Source organism: Corapipo altera, unplaced genomic scaffold (assembly GCF_003945725.1).
Source record: "Corapipo altera isolate COAL_440 unplaced genomic scaffold, ASM394572v1 74, whole genome shotgun sequence".
NCBI classification, from domain to species: Eukaryota; Metazoa; Chordata; class Aves; order Passeriformes; family Pipridae; genus Corapipo; species Corapipo altera.
Window position 1 is genome coordinate 2,688,511 of NW_020884934.1, and position 21,080 is coordinate 2,709,590.

A 21,080-nucleotide genomic window follows, 5' to 3' on the forward strand; every position below is an offset into this window, starting at 1 on the left:
GGGGCCTCCTCTGGACTCTCTCCAGCAGCCCCACATCCTTGTGCTGTTGTTCCCCTCACATACACTGTGAGGGATCCTATGGATCCTATTCCAGCAGTTCCAGGGACCACACACATGGGTCTTCATCTCTTCAGCACCTCCGTGGTGAATTCCTAGGGGTGGAATTTTGGTGGGAAAATAAGGAAAAGGAACGTGACTGGCTCAGTGTGGGGGGAATGAGCTGCCTTAGTCTGTTCCCATCCTAAAAGAGTCTCAGCATCCTGGGTTTGGAGCTGCCCAGCCTGAATTCCCGGGGACTCTTGGGCAACATTAAGGAAATCAGGCAAGTCCATAATTTATGAACGGGAGATGTATTGAATGTGACAGGGAAAACAACGGGAGATTAGGATCCACAGGATGAACATTTGGGACAGCAGCAGAGCATTCCTGGAAGCTGGTTGTGCATCCTTAATGGTGCACAATAAAGGGGAATAAACCTTTAATATGTAACAGAGGGGCTGGTTTTTGAGAATTGATTTTTATGATCCAATTTGTTTGGTTATATTTTAGTCTGAAAAAATAGGGGCTCCTGGTCAGACCTGGGAGAAAACAAAGTTTGATGCTTCATATATATACATATATATATATATATATATATAATATCCATAATAGCCCTTCCTCTGTCTCTCTGTCCACATGTGACGTGGTGATGCCACTCTGAGTATCCTGATCCCTGGGTGGGAACACAGATCTGAGGGATACTGTCCCTGCTTTCCTGTGTTGTGGAGTTTTAGCCTGTCTTTTAAAATGGAAGAAGGGACTACAATCCATGGAACACACGGGGATTTTATTTAAAAATCCTATTTTTTGGGGAGAGTGGTTTAACTATGGAATGGAACAAAACTATGGCATCCTTTCACTCCATTTTCCATAAAATCCAGGTATGGAAGGGTGGCCATGCCCAGACTTGCTGTACATTGATTTTGTTTGCAAAAGCACTGTAATTATACAGTTCTCCTGCCAGTTTGGCACAGGAAGACAAGCGAAATCCCAAGTGGAATGTTTTCCCCATGGAAAGTCTTTCTCCACGGTTTGTTTCTTTCCCTTCCTTAGCTCCAGCATCATAATCTGATTGGCAAACCATCTAAAAACTGGATTGCAGAGCTGGTGACGTGAAGTGATTGGCTCCAGAGGAGGGCAGAGGTGAGGGAAACATCCAGCATCCTGGATTGTGCTCTTGGAGAGCCTGCCAGGCTGCAGTGACCTGGAATGTGTCCAGCTGTGCTGCCACCAGCAGCTCTTCATCTTTTAACTCCATTCCTGCTCTTGGTGGCAGCTGTTTCATTCTCCTGCCAAAGATAGCTCCAGGAGGGGGGAAAAAATCCTAAAAGAACTGCAAAGGAAGGAGTTGTTTGGAATATTGGGTCTAAACATAGCTGCTGCTGCTGGCTGGGTCCATTTTTAGCCTGGTTTCCCAAAGAAATGAGGCTCATCCAGCAGGAACATCTGGCTGCTTCCTCGCAGGTTGGGAGAGCACAGCTCAGCTGCAGCCAAATTTGGGCCAAAAGTAGGGGTTTGCTCCAAGTTTTGGTGTTTGGCGGTTGGGATATTCAAGTTTTTGTCTCTTTTTGGCCACAGGGAGGGATGAGCTTTAAGGTCCCTTCCTTCTCTCACCATTCTGTGATTCCACGACACAATTCCTTGGTTTCCTGATTCCCTGTTTCCCAGAGACACGAGGCACATCCCCATTTGCTCCAGAGTCCCGACCCGGATTTTTTTTGTTTGGAAGCAGGACAAGATCTGTCATTTCAGCAGCACCTCCCCAACACTGGGATCATTGAAGAATTTACTCAGTGACCTTTCAGCTGCAGATAAACAGATCCACTCCTTAAACATTAACTCCTTCAAACCCATATTAATGTAGGATTTTTGGTGGGAGGGGTTGTTTAAATTATCTTATATTTACCTCCCTGGTAGCTCTTGGGGGGAAAAAACTCCATCTTTTTAAGAGGATTTTCAATTATTTTAATCTGAAGAGCATTATAAACATTTCCCACTGTCCAGGAAGGACAATCTGGTGCTGTTGGGACATTAATCCTGGAAGGAACACAATAGGGTGAAATTGTTACACATGGCCTGGGGGTTATTCCAACACTGGAACAACTGGAATAATGGGGTGGAATTAAAAACTGTAAGATCCTGGTGCCCAAAAAGAGCAACATAAAACCCACAGAAATTAAAAATGAACCCTGTAGAAGCATTAAAAAAAATATTTTCTAAACCCCATCCATCCTATTCCACTCAAGAAAAACAATAATCAGCAGGAAAATTCTCTTACTTCCATTTGGACAAGGAAAATTTACTGCAGAGAAGAACCCAGGAGTGGCAAGATGGAAGAGAGGAGAGATAATCTAATAGGGCCTTTTTCTATCTAATTTTTTATGATTCTGCTGAAAAATGACCTGAATAAGTGAAGTTATTTGCCCTTGTCCTCTTTGTTCATATTGGATTTGGTCATGAGGGAAATGCTGCCAAGGAGAGGATGTTTGACTCAATTTACTGCCCTTTGTGATTGCTCCATAAAATATTGGATATGTGATGGAAAAGGTGGTGGGGGCTTGGGGGGGAGAAGGGGGTTTGCCGTGGAAAAAGAAGGAACTATTAAAGTAAAAAGTAAAAATGAAGGCAACAAGGAGTGATGGAATTTCCTGTGGAGAATGTTTATCTCTCAGAGGATTATATTTAACCTGGATGTGGGATCATTTTAAAAACCAGCCGTTGAGTATTGACCAAACAGCAGCATTTCAGTTCCAAGTAGGTCACAAATAACACTGGAGTCAGAAGCTCCATCCCTCTGCTGCCCAGACTCCAGGAGCTGAGGTTTCCTTTGAATTCCCGGGATTTATTATCCTGCTACTTTTGGACTCTGGCTGTTAACCCTCCACTGCTCCTGGTTTTACAGCCAAAGGCAGGAAATCCCAACCTGCTCTGCCTGATCTCAGACCATGCTCCAAGGCTCCTTTTTCCATGGAATACACCCCCCGCCCTGACATCTGTGCCGACAAAACCTGGATCACAGACCGTGATCCATAAATAACACGGAATTACGGTCACGAGCACCAACAATCCATTCCTTTGGACTCAAAGGACCCCATAATTATGCAGGATCTGTTAAAACCTGGGAACACGTTCCCTACACGCCCCACTCAAGATCCCAGTCAGAGCTTTTGGCATCTCTCTCTTCCCGTCCAATCCCGCCCCAAAAACAAGAGTCTGGGAAAACGTGGCCGCGCCGCCTTGGAATAAGCGGCGTCAAAAATTCCAAGCAAATGAGTACCACATGTCTGGAAAGCAGCTCCTTTTCCTGGGCTGACCTTGGAGGCTGAAGGGCTGCCCCTTTCCTGAAAAAAGGACTGCAGAAAGGAAAATATCGTGGCTGCTGCTCTGTAAGCACAGGGTTAAGAACCTACATCCATGAAGGACATGCAGTGTGTGTTCGGGATAAGATGGGATTCAACAGCTCAGCTGAAATATTGCCATTTCCCAGGAGTTTCCCTAAAAGCTGAATGGGCTCCTAGAGAGTGGGAGTTACTCCCAGAGTGGGAGTTACTCACAGACAGGCATTGGACTTTAGGTTTTTATTGGGGATTCCCTAAATCGCTGCTGCTGTTGAATCCCCCATGGATTTACTATTGTCCTTGGAATGAAAACTGGGAGACAAAGTCAGAGCACAAGCCCTGCCTCACCTCCAGGTTCCTGGAGGTTGGATTTTTGGGGGTCCCTGAAAAGATGTATCAGACACGAGCAGCAGCAGGCCTGGGAATGCCACATGTTATTCCTTAACCTCTTTCCCAGCGAGTTCCTCCTGACCCTTTCCTTTGGATTAAATTACACACACTTACAAAAACTAATTGTCTCACACACATTCCAATTACAAGTCTAATTAGACTTTTCTAACTCTTGCCTGACCGACCTGGTGTGGAATCAAACCAGGCTTTTTGCTTTTATTCCATATTAAATTGGCCTGATAGGCTTTTCGCAGCCCTGGAAGTTCAGGAGATAAAATAGAAGGGTCTGAGTAGATAAAAGGCTGAGCCAACAAAGAGCTTTCCAAGCTCATATCTGAAGGATTCGTCAGGATTTAATGAATCTTGGACTGTTCCCTGCCCAGGAGGGAGAAAAGTCTGTGTTTTCACCATTCTCCTCTCTCCTCTTCATTCTCCTTCCTCTCTTCAGGCATCAAATTTGCCTTGGTGGGAATTGCTGTCTTTTCTTGGCTATTAAGTGTTTCCAAAAGACCAAAACAATGCTCCATTCCAAGCTTTGGGATCGTTTCTCATCCAAACAGAGGATTATGTCTGTCCCTCCTGCTCTTGGAACCTGTCAGTCCATTTTACATCACTTTGGTTTTTTTGGAGGCTCTGAGCAGTCCATAAAAGTCTTGCAGCCACATATTAAGGCAATAATTGCAACCAAACACACACACAGTTCCATTCTGAATGGAATTCAAACAATCTGGACCACTGTGCTCAAAGGAGAGCAATCCATGATCCCACATCCAGCTGGCAGCCAGAAACAAGGAAAACAGGGCTGGTACTTGAGTTAGTCTTGTCCCAAACCAGCCATTCCTTGAGGAACACCACAGGTTCATGTCAGGAGGAATCACAGGATGGTCTGGCTGGGAAGGGACCCTAAAGATTCTCCCACCCCCTGCCATAGGCAGGGACACCTTCCACTATCCCAGGTTGCTCCAGCCTGGCCTTGGACATTCCCAGGGATGGGGCAGCCACAGCTTCTCTGGGCAACCTGGGCCAGGGCCTCCCCACCCTCACAGCCAGGAATTCCTTCCCAATATCCCACATAACTCTGCCCCCTGGCAGCAGGAAGCCATTCCCTGTGTCCTGTCCCTCCAGGTCCTTGTCCCAAGTCCCTCTCTGGTTCTCCTGGAGCGCCATCTCAGGCACCCCAGGGCATCGTCCCCAACATGCTCAGGATCAGCCCAAGGAGCAGATTAAGTCCAGGAAAGTGGGAATCCCGTTCCCCCTCTCCCTCTGCTGCAGGAACTATGCCCAAGTGAGCACCAGCAATGCCCCATCCAAGCAGACTGAGTTCCCACCCTCTTCTCTTCCCCCATTTCCCTGTGGCAGAGTCCATCCCTAAGGAATCCCAGTGCGCACCCATTTCACTGCTCACAATTCCCACCACCTCATTCACTCCTAATTAGCACAGATGATCTAACGTTCCTTTCTGATCTTAATTGCCACCACACCGTTACTCCAACCCTGGTTTGGATGTCCACACACACCACAAAAGCTGGAGTCATTACAATTCCTATCCAGCTCCAAAGGAGAGAATCGGTCCCTTGAATTCCCAAAGAACTCGAAGGCAGCGCTGCATTAATGACCCTCCTGGAACAACCATGAATGTCAACTGCTCCCAGGGCAGCTTTTGAAGCCTCTCCATGGAGGAAAGGAGCCATCAGCTGGGACAAATCCAGGCTGGGAACTGCCAGGGGGATGGATCTGCATTTCAAACATTTAGTTCCCTAAAACACTCCAAAAGCATAGAAGATGAGGGAGAAAAGGCTGATTCCACAGGACCCGAGGAGCCCAAACAGCCCAGACCAGGTCCTGCTTCCTACAGGATGTGTCCCACCAGCCTCAGGACAGCATTCCTCATGGGAAGCACATAGAGGCTCTCCCACCTGTATGTGCTAAACAAAATTCCAGGGATGAAGCAGCGAATGCGGAGCTGCCAAAAGGGGCTGGATCACTGAATGGAGATGGAGCCAAGATCCTTCTGTGAGGATGAGGCAGGGCAGGAAAAGGGAAAGGAACACAAACCCTTCTAAAATCTGGTCTATAGTGATCAGAACAGGCTGGGAGAGCTGGGAGGGTTCACCTGGAGGAGAGAAGGCTCCAGGGACACCTGAGAGCCCCTTGCAGGGCCTAAAGGGGCTCCAGGAGAGCTGGAGAGGGACTGGGGACAAGGCATGGAGGGACAGGACACAGGGAATGGCTTCCCACTGCCAGAGGGCAGGGATAGGTGGGATATTGGGAAGGAATTCCTGGCTGTGAGGGTGGGGAGGCCCTGGCACAGGTTGCCCAGAGAAGCTGTGGCTGCCCCTGGATCCCTGGAAGTGTCCAAGGCCAGGTTGGATGGGGCTTGGAGCAACCTGGGATAGTGGAAGGTGTCCCTGCCCATGGCAGGGGGTGGAACTGGATGATCTTTAAGGTCCTTCCCAACCCAAACGTTCCATGATTCTATGAAACCACCTGTCAATTAAATCCTGCTGCTGACATCCCACACTGTTGTTTTTCCTGGGAATCCATCAAATGCAAAGCAGTTCCACGAACACAAACACTTGTGCATCCCACACCGTATCACTGGGAATTCCGGTTTGCAAGGGGACTTTGCCATTAGTTCCTAGCACATACCACCACTGAAATGCACCATCCTCTGTTTCCTGCATAATAAAAAATTAAACAGACTCTCAAATTACTAATTAGATGCCACTGTTTAATTAAGTGTGCACAGAATGGCCAAAATAAAGGAGTTCAAATTTTAATGAAAAGACAACAGTGTCTGACTGACATTGGAAGGGTTGGACCAACAGGGAGGAGAAATTCCTTTTAGGAAAACAGAAGCCCAAAGAAATAAAAATAAGTTTACAAGCAAATGGTTTAAGTGAGCAATCTGAGATATTTCACTTAAATGTATCTAAAATCAGCAGTGCAAAAGTAGGTAAATGAAATAACCATCGACCATAGCCCAGGTTGCTCCAAGCCCTGTCCAACCTGGCCTTGGACGTTCCAGGGATGGAGCAGCCAAAGCTCCCCAGCTTCTTTTTGCCCAGTTTTAAACCAGTATAATCCAGGACTAACTTCCCAAGCAGAGCTTCTAAACATCAAAATTTGGGTTGACCTAAAAATTCCTGGAAGACTTCCAGGGAAATCTGATGTTTAAGGGGAAAAAATGGGGGGAGGGGGAAAGGAAGAATTTAATTCCTGCGGCTGAACAAACACTGACAATGTGAAGTTTTGGGGTTTTCCCAATCCCACAGGCAGTTCTGCTGTGCAGGGATGAATGAAGCAGGTTAATCCCACTGTGGATACTCAGCACTCCATGGGCTGCAGTTCCATCCATAATTCATGGTGTTGACACATCTCCCTGCTGCTTGGGAAAGATGAGCAGAGGGAAACATGACACGGGGAAGAGCTTTTTCTTCCTTTTACTCTCATTTCCACCCTCCCAAAAGAAAAAAATGAAGGAGTCTGAAGAAGCAGAAATAGTGACTAATCCCAAAAGTTTAAGAATAAATGTATTGCTCCCATGCAAGGTTGTCCACAGCCACCTGAGCACAGTCATAAAAAGCAAGTCTTAAATTTAATTTTTAGAAGTTACGTAGTTTACTTTGCAGTTATAGGCCTGAAACCGCAGGGAAACATAAATCCCTATAAAATTTATAACAACAGCCAAGATCCTTTTGATGGTTCAAAACTGAACGTTGGCCAAACATGGGAGATTTTGGAAATAAGTTTGAAAAATGGGGACAGTTAACTACAGAAAAGTGAGTGATTTCTGGAATCACAGGATGGTTTGGGGTGGAAGGAACCTTAAAGACCATCCATGGGCAGGGACACCTTCCACTAGCCCAGGTTGCTCCAACCTGGCCTTGGACACTCCCAGGGATCCAGGGGCAGCCACAGCTTCTCTGGGCAACCTGTGCCAGGGGCTCACCACTCTCACAGCCAAGAATTTCTTCCCAATATCCCATCTAACCCTGTCCTCTGGCAGTGGGAAGCCACTCCCTGTGTCCTGTCCCTCCATGCCTTGTCCCCAGTCCCTCTCCAGCTCTCCTGGAGCCCCTTTAGGCCCTGCAAGGGGCTCTCAGGTGTCCCTGGAGCCTTCTCTCCTCCAGGTGAACCCCCCCAGCTCTCCCAGCCTGGCTCCAGAGCAGAGGGGCTCCAGCCCTGGAGCATCTCCGGGGCCTCCTCTGGACTCTCTCCAGCAGCTCCAGGTCCTTGTGCTGTTGTTCCCAGGGCTGGAGGCAGCTCTGCAGGGGGATCTCACCTGAGGGGCAGAATCCCCCCCCTTTCCCTGTTGGATCAGCCCAGGGCACGGGGGCGGTTCTCAGGGCTGGATCACATCCAGTTTTTCATCCCCCAGCCCCCCCAAATCCTCCACCCAGAGCTGCTTTCATCCCTCCAACCCCCAGCCTGTGTTTGTGCCTTTTTCCAGCTGCCTTTCCCTCCTGAGCCAGCCCTGGCACCGCTGGCAGGGCAGAACCAGCAGGGTCATGGCACGGAACACTCCACCAGTGAAGTATCATTTAGTTTGTGTGCAATTAAAACCATTTCATTGTCTCATCAGCTTCCCTGTGATACCCAATTAAGTAATAACACAAGGAAAGGGCTCTTAATTAATGAGGAAAATCCTCTACAAGCCAGACACAGGTGTGTGTATCTCAAGCGAGGCCTAAAAGAGTTGAATAGATCATTTAATCTTTATTAAAAAAAAAACAACAAAAAACTCTCCACTCAAATTTGTATCTAATTAACTCAATAGCAGGATTCTCTCTGATTTCTTCCAAGGGGGTTAAATTCCTTGGCAATATTCAACAATCAAGTGGTTTAGGAAAGATTCAAATTAAAGCTGACACTTGGAGGGCAGAGCGATCACAATTTGCACGTTGTTATTCCAGGGTTGGAACAAATGGGTTTAAATCATGTTTCTTCCTGCAACGTTTGCACAAAATCCATCTCCTGTATTGGTATTGAAGGAGCACATTTGGATTTATTCTTATCCTCAGCTCTGCTGTTCGGGTTGAGCTAAATGAAAGCCCAGTATTGTTGGATTAATCAGTGCAACATCTTTTTTTTTTAAAAAAAAGGCACTAAAAAAGGCAGAATATCATCCCAGGATTTTTAACCTTATGCGGTTCTGCAAGTGGGATGGCAAAATTTCACTGTAAAAACGACATTTCCATCAAGGACAGGAGTTTTGGACCCCCATTTCTTCAGCTAAATCAAGCGGACATGTGTTTTTCAATGCATTAAATGCACAGGATCATTCTTTAGGACTGGAAGAAAAATTGTGGAGCCAAAAAGTGGAGCTGGGATGGATGAATTTACTATCCATTTCTCTCCCATCTCTGCTTGGTTTCAGTGACATTGCAACCTGGATCAATTGGAATTGTTCAAGCCAGTTTTCTGACAGCCAATGTAACTCCCAGGAGCTGGATTTGCTGATCCTCGTGGATCCCTTCCAAGCCACGATATTCCAGGAACTCTAAACACCCCTAAGCTTCCCTGCTCATTTCCAGCCTCATTTTTTCCTGAAACGTTGGGAAATTCTCAGTTTCTTCCCCTGACCAAGAATCAGGTATGGAAGCGAAATCCTAAATCCTGACTTGAGGAGCAGGAATTGCAGAAAACATTATATGCAGGGAGTGAGGCACATGGAAATCTGCACTTGCCTTTCTTCCCAGATGCTCAAGCACAGTCACCTCCCCTGGGAGATCAGTCTTCCACCTCTTTTTTCCCTGGATAGCAAAGGAAACCAGCTTTCCAGAAACTCAAATCTTATTCACAGCACAATACAAGTCTTTGATTTAAAAAAAAAAAAAAAAAAAAATTAAAAAATGTTAAAATAAAATTCCAAGTACCTATCCAGGCTACAGGATCCAGTCCAAAGTCTTCCACAGCAGATCCCGACAGGAAAGGCTGACAAAGAGGACAGAGCTGTCAACCTGCACTTCCATAACCTTCCACTCCAGTTTTTTTCCCTCACAAGGTTCTTCCCTAAGCTCTGAATTTCTTCCTTCAGCTGCTTATTTCCAGCCCTTGGTACAAAGAAGCCACCGAGAGGATTTTTCTCTTTGATCAGTCCCGTCCCACTGTTCAGAAAACAGGTTAAAAGCCATTAATGCTGCTTGTGTTATCTGAGCACTTGCTGGGATCTCATCTTTCCTAGGATTTATTTAGCCCTGACTCCCCTGACAATACATCTGAGGTGTTCTTAGATCCCTTCCAAACCAGCCAGAGCAGCACTTGTGGTGGCAGAACTGGCAGGAACGAGTTTGAAATGCAGACAAAGACTGATCAATGCACGTGGCATTTTTTTGTGGAAAGCTCTAGGAATCGTGTCTGCCTGTCCCTCAGGGAAGTCTGGCTTCAAGGACCACTTGGAGACATCCAGGAATACAACACATCACCTGGAGTCTGTGGATTTCAGAGCCTTTGTCTTGCTGCTCACGAGCCCTCACAGGATTCTTGTTTTACCCACCCTTCGAACTCCGGTTTTTACAGTTTCCTAAATTCTTTTCCAAAGGTTGGGATGGGATCACTTTGGGGAGGAAAGAAGTTTACAGCTGGTGTGCACACAGCAAGTATTCAGGGGGTTCTGTGATTTAATCTAAGGGAACAGATTTATTCCCTAAATAAGACTTTCCTCCTTAACTCCCAACAATACAATTCCATCCCCCTCCGATACAATTCCACGCCTGGCTCCAGCTCCAGTTAATTTGAGCTCTATCCCAAACACCCCTTCCCACAGTGCCATCCTCCACAGGAATTTTCTCCTAGAACCAGGTGGTTATTTCAAGGTGAAGGTTGGTCCAGTCAGTAAAAATTAATATTTCAATTCCTCACACAACCTCAGGGTCACAACCACAGGTGACTTCCCACAGTTCTTCCTCCCTGGGAAGAAAACACTGTTCAGGATTCCATCAATTTAAAGGCCAAGAGGGATCAGAGTTTGCCTAAAACTCCCCTCCTGCCTACACTCCCTGTGCTAAGCCAGACTTAGGCATGTTTTTTCTAGTCCTCAGCCTATTTTTGCAGTTCTTCGCTTTCCCTCCGACTGATCCGGGAGCTATTTCGAGATGCTGAGATGGAAATCAGGAAAATCACAGGCACCAAACACAGAAAGGAAATCTGTTCTCTTCTAAATATTTTCTCGCTCAGAAATCTTCAATCCAAAAAAAAAAATTAAAAAAAAAATTGCTTTTTTTTGCTACAGCACCAACCCTGGTGTTTACAGCAACCCTTGGAGCATCACTCATGACACAAGGCCCTCTCCAGCTCTCTTGGAGACTTTTTAGGCACTGGAATGGGCTTTAAGTTCTCCCTTCTCTACTCCAGGCTCCCAAAATCCTGTTGGATCCACTGCTAGTTGATTGCAACCCCTCTAAAACCCATCCTGGTTTCGATAACCTGTTTATAATAATAATATAACCTGTTTATAATGTGATTATTATAATCTTTATTTGATAACATGCTGCCAGTTCTCCTAATGACAATATCACTTGGTCCTAAAACGCCTCAGAAGTCCAGTTTGCTGAGATACAAGTGAAAGAACAGCTTCCCTGGAGGTTTTATCATGGATACTTCTCAGTGCTGCTGCTTAATTTGACAACAGTAATTTAAGCACAGTCAACTGGATTTAATTTCCCAGTGAAGACAAAAAAACCTGGCAACTTCTTTAGGCATTATTAACTCAATATTAAGTTGATATTCACTTGACTGGGACTTGCAAATAGATCTGCTCTAATAAGCCTGAGCTCAAGTCCCCCCTTTAGTCACTGAGGTTTGGTTGTCTCAGTTCTTTTATAAAACCACTTTTAAGAGATGTTTCTTTGAATTCACTTCCTGGTGTTAATTGGGTTGGGTTTTTTTTTTCTGTTCCCTACAAATCCAAAATGAATCAAACCAGGAAGAAACCACCAGGGTTAATTATAACCAGGAACAAAATCTCCAGTGCTAATTGTGGCACCAGTGGATTTTTAGCCCCTCTCTACTCAATAAAACAAACACAGAAGGGAACTCTGGAACTACATCCCCATGGATTCAGGTATTTTGGGAAGGTTGAGGATGTGGTGTCCCCGAATCCTTTATGCAGTCTCTGTGTGCCCAATTTTTGTGGTTTCTTGCTGTATCCAGCTCCTTGAAATGGAGGTAAAATGCCTGAGGGCTTTATAACCTCTCCTGCTACTGCTCATTCCTCCTGTTCCCACTCTGGCAGGAAACACGACTCCCAGAAAACTGCTCCAATTCAAACAGATTTCCGCTCTGGGAACCAGGAATAGACTCTGGATACTCCCCAATAACCTTAAAATGGATACTCCCATTACATTATTTCAATATAAAAGGATTTGCAGAGAGTGCTGATCTCCATCAGAGCATCTTTGGGAGAACAAATCTGAAATAAATTTAATATCCAGGTTTTTTTTCTGCTCCCCCTTTACTCAATGGCAATATCCCTAAAAGTACCACAGGAATCAGCTCCTGGAGTCTACCTTGAGGCAGAGAAAGAAACACTGCCCTGTTTTCTCCTCCCCCGGGCCAGCCCATATTTCTGGATCCCTTCCAGCATCTCAGGATGTGCAGGAACCAAAATGGGATTGTTTTCCCCAGTGTTCTTCCCACTACCTTTTAGTAAATAGAAACACCCACAGAAAGCAAGAAATATGAAATAATAATAAAAAGGTAACAATCATAGGGTTTTTCAGGCCAAGTAAAAACTAAAAGCACTGAAGACACAACTTTCTCCAGGTGGCACAGCAGGAAGCAAACTCCAGGATCCATAAGCCCCCGGGTTTATCTCCATAGCCAGAAAATCCTGATAACACCAAGAAAAACATATTCCCAAATCAATGCCCTCCCTGCCCCAGGAGAAAACTCTGCCGAGGTCCTTTCATATTGAAAAACAAGATTGGCAAGCAAAGCCCAGCTAATCCTGGCTGCCAGCACATCCCAGGGAACGGGGTCTCGTCTCACACAGAGATAAGATCCAAATCAGGACTTTGGCAACCACAGTGAGGAAAACTCTGCAGTCCTGATGTCACAGAGAGACACTTCCACGTGACAGGAATAATTTGGTGCTTCAAAAGGAGAAATTCCACATAGGGAACGGGAAGGAACCCAACCAGGTGACCACCACCAGAGGGACAACATTCCCACTCCTTCGTTCCAAACAAGGGGGGACGTCATCACTGTGGCATCTTCCAAGGCTTCATTCATCTATGGAATAAATTCCATTCATATATGGAATATTTGCCATATTCCAAACGGGAAACCAAGGCACTGCTTATGCAGTTTGGGAATTAGAGGGGAATTGTGGGCATGGAAAGAAGTAAATGCCACGATGGGATCACGGGAACATGGTTCCTCACTGGCAAAATACAACTCACAGCATAAAAGGCTGGAGAACTGGGAGATTTCCCCTGAATGAGGAAGTTCAGCACAATCCTGACCCAGATGATGAATTCACCCCCAAAAAATCTCCATGGAAGACAATGGAATTTGGGATTAAATGGTTAAAGCCGGCCACAAACGGGCTAAAAAGATGTGAGGGAAAAAGCCTCCCAAGGGCTGAACACAAAGAGCCTCAGGCTGTGTGTGGGGAGAAGGGGAAAATACATGAACCACAGGCAGGGAAGAGCATCGGGAAAGTAGGAGAAAGTCAAGGACATCCAGAGGAAAATCTGCATGGAAGTCACAGAAAAGCTCTGTGCGCACGTGAGCACGTCCTTAGTGCTGGCAGGGAAAAATGACCTTGGAATACAGAGCATTTTTCCAGCCTCTGCAAACGTGCCTTGGGCACCAGCACGGATTGCCTCCCAGGAATACCTGGCTGCCATGGATTTCCTCTTCCCACAGGTCAAAAGGAACTGTGCACACCGGGAGCAGCAACGGCGTCAGCTGGAACTAAGCAGGGGAGGAAAGATTTCAAGGATCCTGGAAAAGAGCTCCAAAGGAAAGTCTAAGGAAAGGCTTGGCAATCTTCGCATGCTGGCATGCCAGGCTTTTTCTTCCCACTGGATTGAGGGTGCCAAGAGAAACCTAGAGGAGTTGCCTGTCAAACAGGCAGGAATCTGCTTCCAAGCAAGGCAGCGGCTTTTCCAGGCTCGAGGAGAGTCAGGAAATGCTGCCTCAAAATGCCAGCACTGCTCACTCCACACTCCATCCACAGTCTCCTGGTGCATCCACAGGTCATTTGATCCCAGAGCTACAACAGGAATCCAGTACTAAAAGCAAGAGAAGGTCCCAAAGAAAGGTCGTGGAACTGAACAAGGCTGATGGGAGAATACATGGATTTGAGTGATGGAACGATATTGCAGGGAAGGGAGAGGCCAGGAACTGCAGAGCCAGCACCTTTCCCACTAATAAGACACCTTCCCAGATGAAACTGCTGATGCATCCAGGAAAGGAATGAGCTAAACACAGGAGAAGGACACTTAGAAGGGGAAATGAGGTTCAAAGTCAGGCAAGAGTGTCCATAAAGAAAATGAAGCTTCTGTTCCATCCGTGGAGTCGGGATAACGAGCAGGAACAAATGGAATCCTGACCGGCAGCAGGAAAAAAGGGAGCACGTGACTGGACTGGAAAATCAGTTCAGATAGGAAAGGGAAGCCATGGCTGCAGCCTATCCCTAAAAAAAAGAGGGGGGAAAAAACCACAGAGAAGGCAGAAGGGACACAAAAATCCTTATGCCACAAGGAATTACGGGAGATCAGCTTCCCGAAATCCCAGGTGACAGTTTCTCCCACCGAGTCACTGATTTGGGCCTCATCATGAGCAGTGAAGCTGCAGAAATCACTGGACTCTGGTGAGCCTTGACAGCAGAGAAAAAGAGCAGACATTTAAATCCATCTCAGTAATTGAATCACGATTGTGAAATGGCTGATTGCAATAATTGATTTCTGGGTGACGTTTGTGCTCCCGAGTTCTCATCTCGACGAAACACCAACGTAATCACAGAGTCACTCAGGCTGGAAAAGACCTTTGAGATACCGAGTCCAACTGAGATGAAAACAGGCATCACTTAAGATGCTGATTTTCCACATATACAGAGGGGAAAAATTAAGGAATTTGCATATAGATGACCCACTTATACTTGCTCCCAAAAGTTTCAAAGTGCTTTTGGGATCAAAAAGGAAACAGCTACAGAGCTTGAAAGAGCTTCTGAAGCAAATCAGAGATTTAACTCCCCTCACAATCAATGGAAAGACACTGGAAAAATTATTTAACAATTTCCAGAAAAGCAATTACAGGATAAAGCAAAAAAGTGGGTGAGTGGAGATCAAGCTGTGTCAAACCAAAACAGGCTGGTGGTACTCAATAAAGAGGAGAATCACCAGCAAATCCCAGGATGGGTTGGGTGGGAAGGGACCTTAAGGATCACCCAGTTCCACCCCCTGTGGAAGTTACACATTCCACCATCCCAGGTTGCTCCAACCTGGCCTTGGACACTTCCAGGGATGGGGCAGCCACAGCTTCCCTGGGAAACCTGTACCAGGGCCTCCCCCTCTCCACAGGGAAGAATTCCTTCCTAAAAGATCCAAGATATTGGAAAAGCTTTGAGCTGAATTGGTTAAGCACCCACTGGCAGCTTCCTCAAGGAGGCTGAGCACCACCAAAACTGGAAGATTTTAAGGAAAAATTAGAAACCAATTTGTCAGGGATGCTCTGGACAAAATGAGGGAAAACTGAGTCAGAACTGATCTGGATTTATAAAGAACAGGAACCAAATTAACGAGAGTTAACTCCACGTCATGGAAAATAGGCCTTGGCAAACAAAGTGATGTCATTCTTCCAGGAGATCCCAAACCAGGGAGAGGAAGGGAAGTGCTGAAATGGAACAGGCAAACTTTTGTTGAGCTCGATTAAAAAACTCCCACTGGAAATGTCACCAAAACACACGGAACAGATTTGGGGGTGGTGATGAAAAGAGCCAGCCATGGAAAATCACCGGCACCAAAGGGAGCTGGGGTAGAGCCCAGCACCATTCCAGAGGTGGGGAAAGTCCTGCAAACCCAGGGAACACAAGCTGAAAGCCAGAACCTGAGGCACTGCCAGGCAAGAAACCACTCAAGGCTCCCAGCACAATGCCATGAGTTCAACCTGCTCACAATAAACACCATTCCATTGTGGAATCGAGGGTTCCCTCCTAAGGGAAAAGCTGTTGGGTATCAAACCTCAGACAAGAAAAGGCCTTTGGAAGCAGCAGTTGGAAATTAATTCAAATTACACCTTGAACACTTCCAGGTTTGGGGCAGCCACCCCCTCCCTGGGCAACCTGTGCCAATTTTTACCACCCACATTGTTCCTTCTCTCCAAGGTTCTCCCACGGGTGGGGATGTCCCCCCATTCCCTGGAATTCCTCAGGAACCCACCCTGTCCCCGCTGCCTGCCCCAGCAGCCCTGGAAAGCAGAACCGTGTGGGAAACATGCTCCTGAGCTGCTCCCCTACATTTGCTTTTCTAAGGGCTTAAATATACCAACAGTAACAAAAAGATAAAACCAAAACATACAAACAAATACAAACAAATTTTCTTGTCTTGGTTTCACCTCTCCCTGGAAGCACAAGAGGTCAGGGTGACTTTTAGGAGAGTGTTTAGGTGGTCAAGTGGCCACCTCAGTCTGAACCCAGCACTGGCCACTCTTGTTCCACACCAGCTCCTCCTACAAGACCAAATCCAAGTGGAAACCTTATTCCAGCTGCCTATTCCACAAAACCTCAAAAACAAGTGGAATGCTGTTGGTAAAAGTCTCATTAAGTGACAACATACACCAAAAAAAAAGAAAAAAAAAGAAGAATATTATTTGTGGAATAAACTACTCCGGAATAAAATGTTCACCACTGCCCTGGGCAGCGTGGGGGTTGACTTAAACAACCACATAACTCATTGTTTTAAACAACCCCCTAAAACCCCTTGTCCATTAAAAAAAAGCCAGTTGTCATTGCCTGCAAATCCAAGTGCAAAAAACCAACTGGAAAATGAGGGAACTCGGAACTTCCCAGCAGCCCCTAGGATGTGTTTCCTGCATCCCAAGGATGGGATTGAACTCAGGGAGTCGTTGCCTGATGGCAGAGAAAGCCCAAACCCTGGGCTTTAATTTGGGGCAGATAAAGAACCTGATGCCGTAAAAAGAAAAAAAAAAAGCACATCTTTTTTATTAAGTTCCACAGCAAATTAGAGGGAAAAACCCTTTTCTGGTCTATTTTAACTTGTGCTGCAGTCGGCAATCTTTATCCATTTTATCCAAGAATTAGACATGCCTAGCAGGCACGATGGCATCTATTATTATTTTTTTTGCCAGTTTAGTACTTTTCCTCTCATAAAATACTCTAAGCTTGTCTCCAATAATCCTCCCAAATCTCTAACCCTTGCTGAGACAAGGGAGGCAAAAATGCTCAGCCTCCAAATACACTCCAGCATTAATCTTTCTATTGAGAAGGTAGGAAAGCCAAGATAAAACCCCCTTTTTCTGCTCTCACTTCTCATTTCCCCACCTTCCAGGTTTCCATGTGACTGTTTCAGTCAAGGAGAGGAAGGAAAGACAGGGAGAAGGACGGGAATGTGGGGTTTTTATTCAACTTTTACAAATCCCATGGGGGTAATTTCCTAAATGTTTTGCTGGGGAGCATCAACAGGCCCAAAGTTTCCCCTCCATGAAAGGCACAGTGTCACCTGAAATTCCTGTGCAGTGCTCAGGGTTTCCAGCACATCCATAGGAAACAAAACTCAGAGGAGATTTGGGGAAAATTATCCAAGTCCCACTCACACCCTAAAAAAAATCCATTCAGTTCCATCAGCCTCAACAGCAGCTCATTCCCTACACAGGGAATGAAAAATAAAGAGCTTCCACGAATTCCAGAAGATCTGCAAATGCTGGATATACCTTAAAAGCCACATCATCCTTACTTCCTCCAAAAATCAGGCTTAAATGTTATTGGGAAGGAATTCCTGGCTGTGAGGGTGGGGAGGCCCTGGCACAGGTTGCCCAGAGAAGCTGTGGCTGCCCCATCCCTGGAAGTGTCCAAGGTCAGGTTGGAGCAACATGGGCTAGTGGAAGGTGTCCCTGCCCATGGAAGGAGATGGAACTTTTAAGAGTCAGTATTTTTTAACTCAGGCATTTAACAGGCAAAAAAAAACCCCACCCCAGACAGGTGGATTTTATTTATTATCACTGAAACAAAAACCTCCACCTGGTCCCTGAGCGACATGAGAATCCAGGAACATCCCATGGGACCAATCCATTGGCACTTGGAACCAGCACAAAAATGCAGCTTAAGTAGTTTGGAAAAATATCATAAAGTAAGGCAAGAGGACTTTTCCCATTCAGTCATTTCGGAATTTCTATGGACTGAACATGAGAACTTATGGATTTTAAGCAGTAAAATCGAGTTGATGAGGAAGATCCCAGTATGGGCACATCAGGGAGTTAATGCAGGACCAAAACACAGGAATGCTGCAGCACATGGAGAGACTTTATGGATTGCAGAGGAAACAGAAAGTACAGGGAGCTCTTGTGCTGCGGAAAGGGAAACCAGGGGCCTCTGCAGATACAATCAGGCCCCAAAGGCAGGGCTGGAGATAAATGAGGATCCTGATCCGCACTGAAGGAAAGAGAGAGCAGGGAAAGGAAGATATAAAAGTGGTGTTTCCCTTTTGGCAGCTCATCCACTGCTCCCGGCCTGGGAGCTGGGAATGTGCTCAGAGCTCAGGGGTGGAAACCTTTTTCTCCTCCAGAAAGGTCTGAAATGCCTGTGGCAAAAACATCTGGATTTCAGCAAGGTGGAATTATGTTTACCCACAGCTCTCACAGCAGGTGGGACTTGGTGACATTCCAGCAGGGAATGTCCCACTTCCCCAGAAAGAAGATCCAATTCCACAGTGGCTGCCTTCGAGAACATCCCAAAACCTGGATTAAAGCTTCCCAAAACCTGGATTAAAGCTTCCCAAACTTGGATCAAACACCCCCTTCCCATGCCTGCAGTGGCTGCATTTGCACCTCCGTGTCCAAGCCGAGGTTCCCGAGCTCTTCCAGCAGATTGGATAATTTAATTTAGGCTCAATTTAATTATGGTTTTAATTATGCTTTCAGTGGAGGTACTGAAGGTCTTTCCCAGAGCTGCTGCTCCAAAGTGGTTTTATTTGCCTGAGGAATGTTTGCAGGAGCACGAAGAGCAGCATCACCTGTTTTCCCTGGTTTTCCCTGTTATCCCTGTCATGAGTTATGGATCTAAGGGACCAGGAAAACTCAACTGCACAGTGGGGTTTTAAAAATCCCTGGACAGTTCACCTGCTGCAATGCAGATTTCACGTGGAATTTGACAGATGATCAGGAAGGATCTCCACATGTTCCCCCTAAATGTCCATATCCTGGAGTTATTCCAGATTAGTTTTGATACAATAAGTATGATTTATGTTTCTCATTCCAAGGAATATTTCCCACTACTGAACAAATCCCAAACACCTTCGTGGCGCACAGTCATTCTGCTTCCAATCCCTTTGTTCCAGAGGAGAATGGATGTGATTCCACCTCTCCAAAAAAAGTGTGTCTTTGCTACCAACCAGGAATTTTAATCAGCTGAAGGATACACCAAAAACCCCCCAGATCTGAGCAATAATATCTGCAACCCTTGTCCCACAGTCTCTAAAATAAAGGCCACATGATTTGGGAAAGATTCGTTCTGAAAACCATCACCATTTCCTCAGGTAAATAAAAAGTTGGGATGCAGAACCAGGTAAGTTGATATTTTCAACTTCCAGAACAAAAGTTAATCAGATTTAATAGATATTTCATGCAAAATGCACATTGCTGAGTGATATAAGTCCTATGATAACTACACACATCTTACAAAGATAAATCTGCAGAGCATTTGTAGGTTGGGATTTTTTTTTATATGCTCCATAAAGGTCAAGAAAATCCAGGAAACAGTTAAAATTCAAAAGCAGAAAGAACTGAAAAAAAGAAAAAAAAAAAGAAAATAAGCATTTGGCCTCTTAGTACTAATTTCCTTTTTCTTTACATTGCTCAACATCCCTCCTCAAATTGAGCCCTAATCAACAACCACTTCACAGCTCACATTTTATGAAATAATGCAGTTGATGCAATCAAGTCCAGCCAAATGTTTCCCTAAAGATGTTTCCATCATTCCCATTCCTTAAAAAAAAACAAAACACACACACACACACAATAAAATAAAAAAAGCTCTTCCTCCATCCCTATTTTACAGCAAGAATAAACACACCACCGCATCTTAAATCATATTTGGATTAAAACATAAATAGAATCACTTGGGGTTTCTTTCTGGTTGGTACAACATGTCTTTGTCCAGGAGAGGGGGGGAAAGGAAAACCCTCAACCTGCTCATTTTTCCACAATTGCCAACATTCAGCACTAAATAAATGAAATTCAGCCTATGGAAACACAAACCATAACCTGAAAGCTCATCAGCATGTGCAGGGGAGGGGGGGAAAAATGCCCCCAAAACCCCAACTGGCCCCAAACCTCTTTTTCCTAACGAATATTTATTCCACTTCCATACTTCCAGGCTCCTCTGCTCTCTATAAAGCCCTGAAACCAAGCACCTTTTTGGTATTATTCCCCCCCACCCCCCCGACATCGATGGACTTCGCTGCCCTGGAAAAGCCACGACGCCAACAAACAGAGGATTCGAGCCGTAAATACCCAAACACACCCCCCACCACCTACAAAAAAAAAAAAAATAAGGGAAGTAACCCACAAGCGGTATTTTCTATGGAGAGGAGAAATAACGCCGCCTTACATCGCCCGACCTGCTTCTCCCCGCTCTCATTCCTACGGATGCTGCGCCGACATTCCCCCCCCCGCTCCCTCTCACCGAACCTTTTAGCCGTTTTCAAACCCGTCCGACCATTTTAAAACCCATTTTGACCATTTCAAAAAACCCATTTCGACCGCTTAAAACCCACCGTGACACACACACACCCCCCCCCCAACCCCTGAAGGGCAGCGGTTTTGGGTTGGGGTGGGGGGGGGGGTGGCACCACAACTCCCATCCCGCGGAGTTGCAGGCGGGCTCGCCGGTATTCCTGGATATTCCCTGATATCCCTGCCGCCGTCCCCACGTGCCCCTCGGGATATTTTTTTTTTGGGGGGGGGGGGGGACGACACACACACCCACAGCCCGGGCATCCCACCCCTGGCACGGGAGGGGGGCTCAAAACTGGGGGGGTCCAGCCCACTGAGCCCCCCATGGGGCAAATCCTGACACCAAGGAGGGGGGAACAGCCCCGGGGGGTGCAACAGGGTTTATGGGGGGCAACA

At 46.1% G+C, this 21,080-nt stretch overlaps 1 protein-coding gene across 2 annotated transcripts in view; it reads right to left on the bottom strand.

The window, feature by feature from the left end:
- The window catches only part of FAM168A (family with sequence similarity 168 member A), an 80,181-nt gene that overhangs the window by 58,469 nt on the left and 632 nt on the right, over positions 1 to 21,080 (bottom strand). The gene's annotated exons all lie outside the window — the stretch shown is intronic.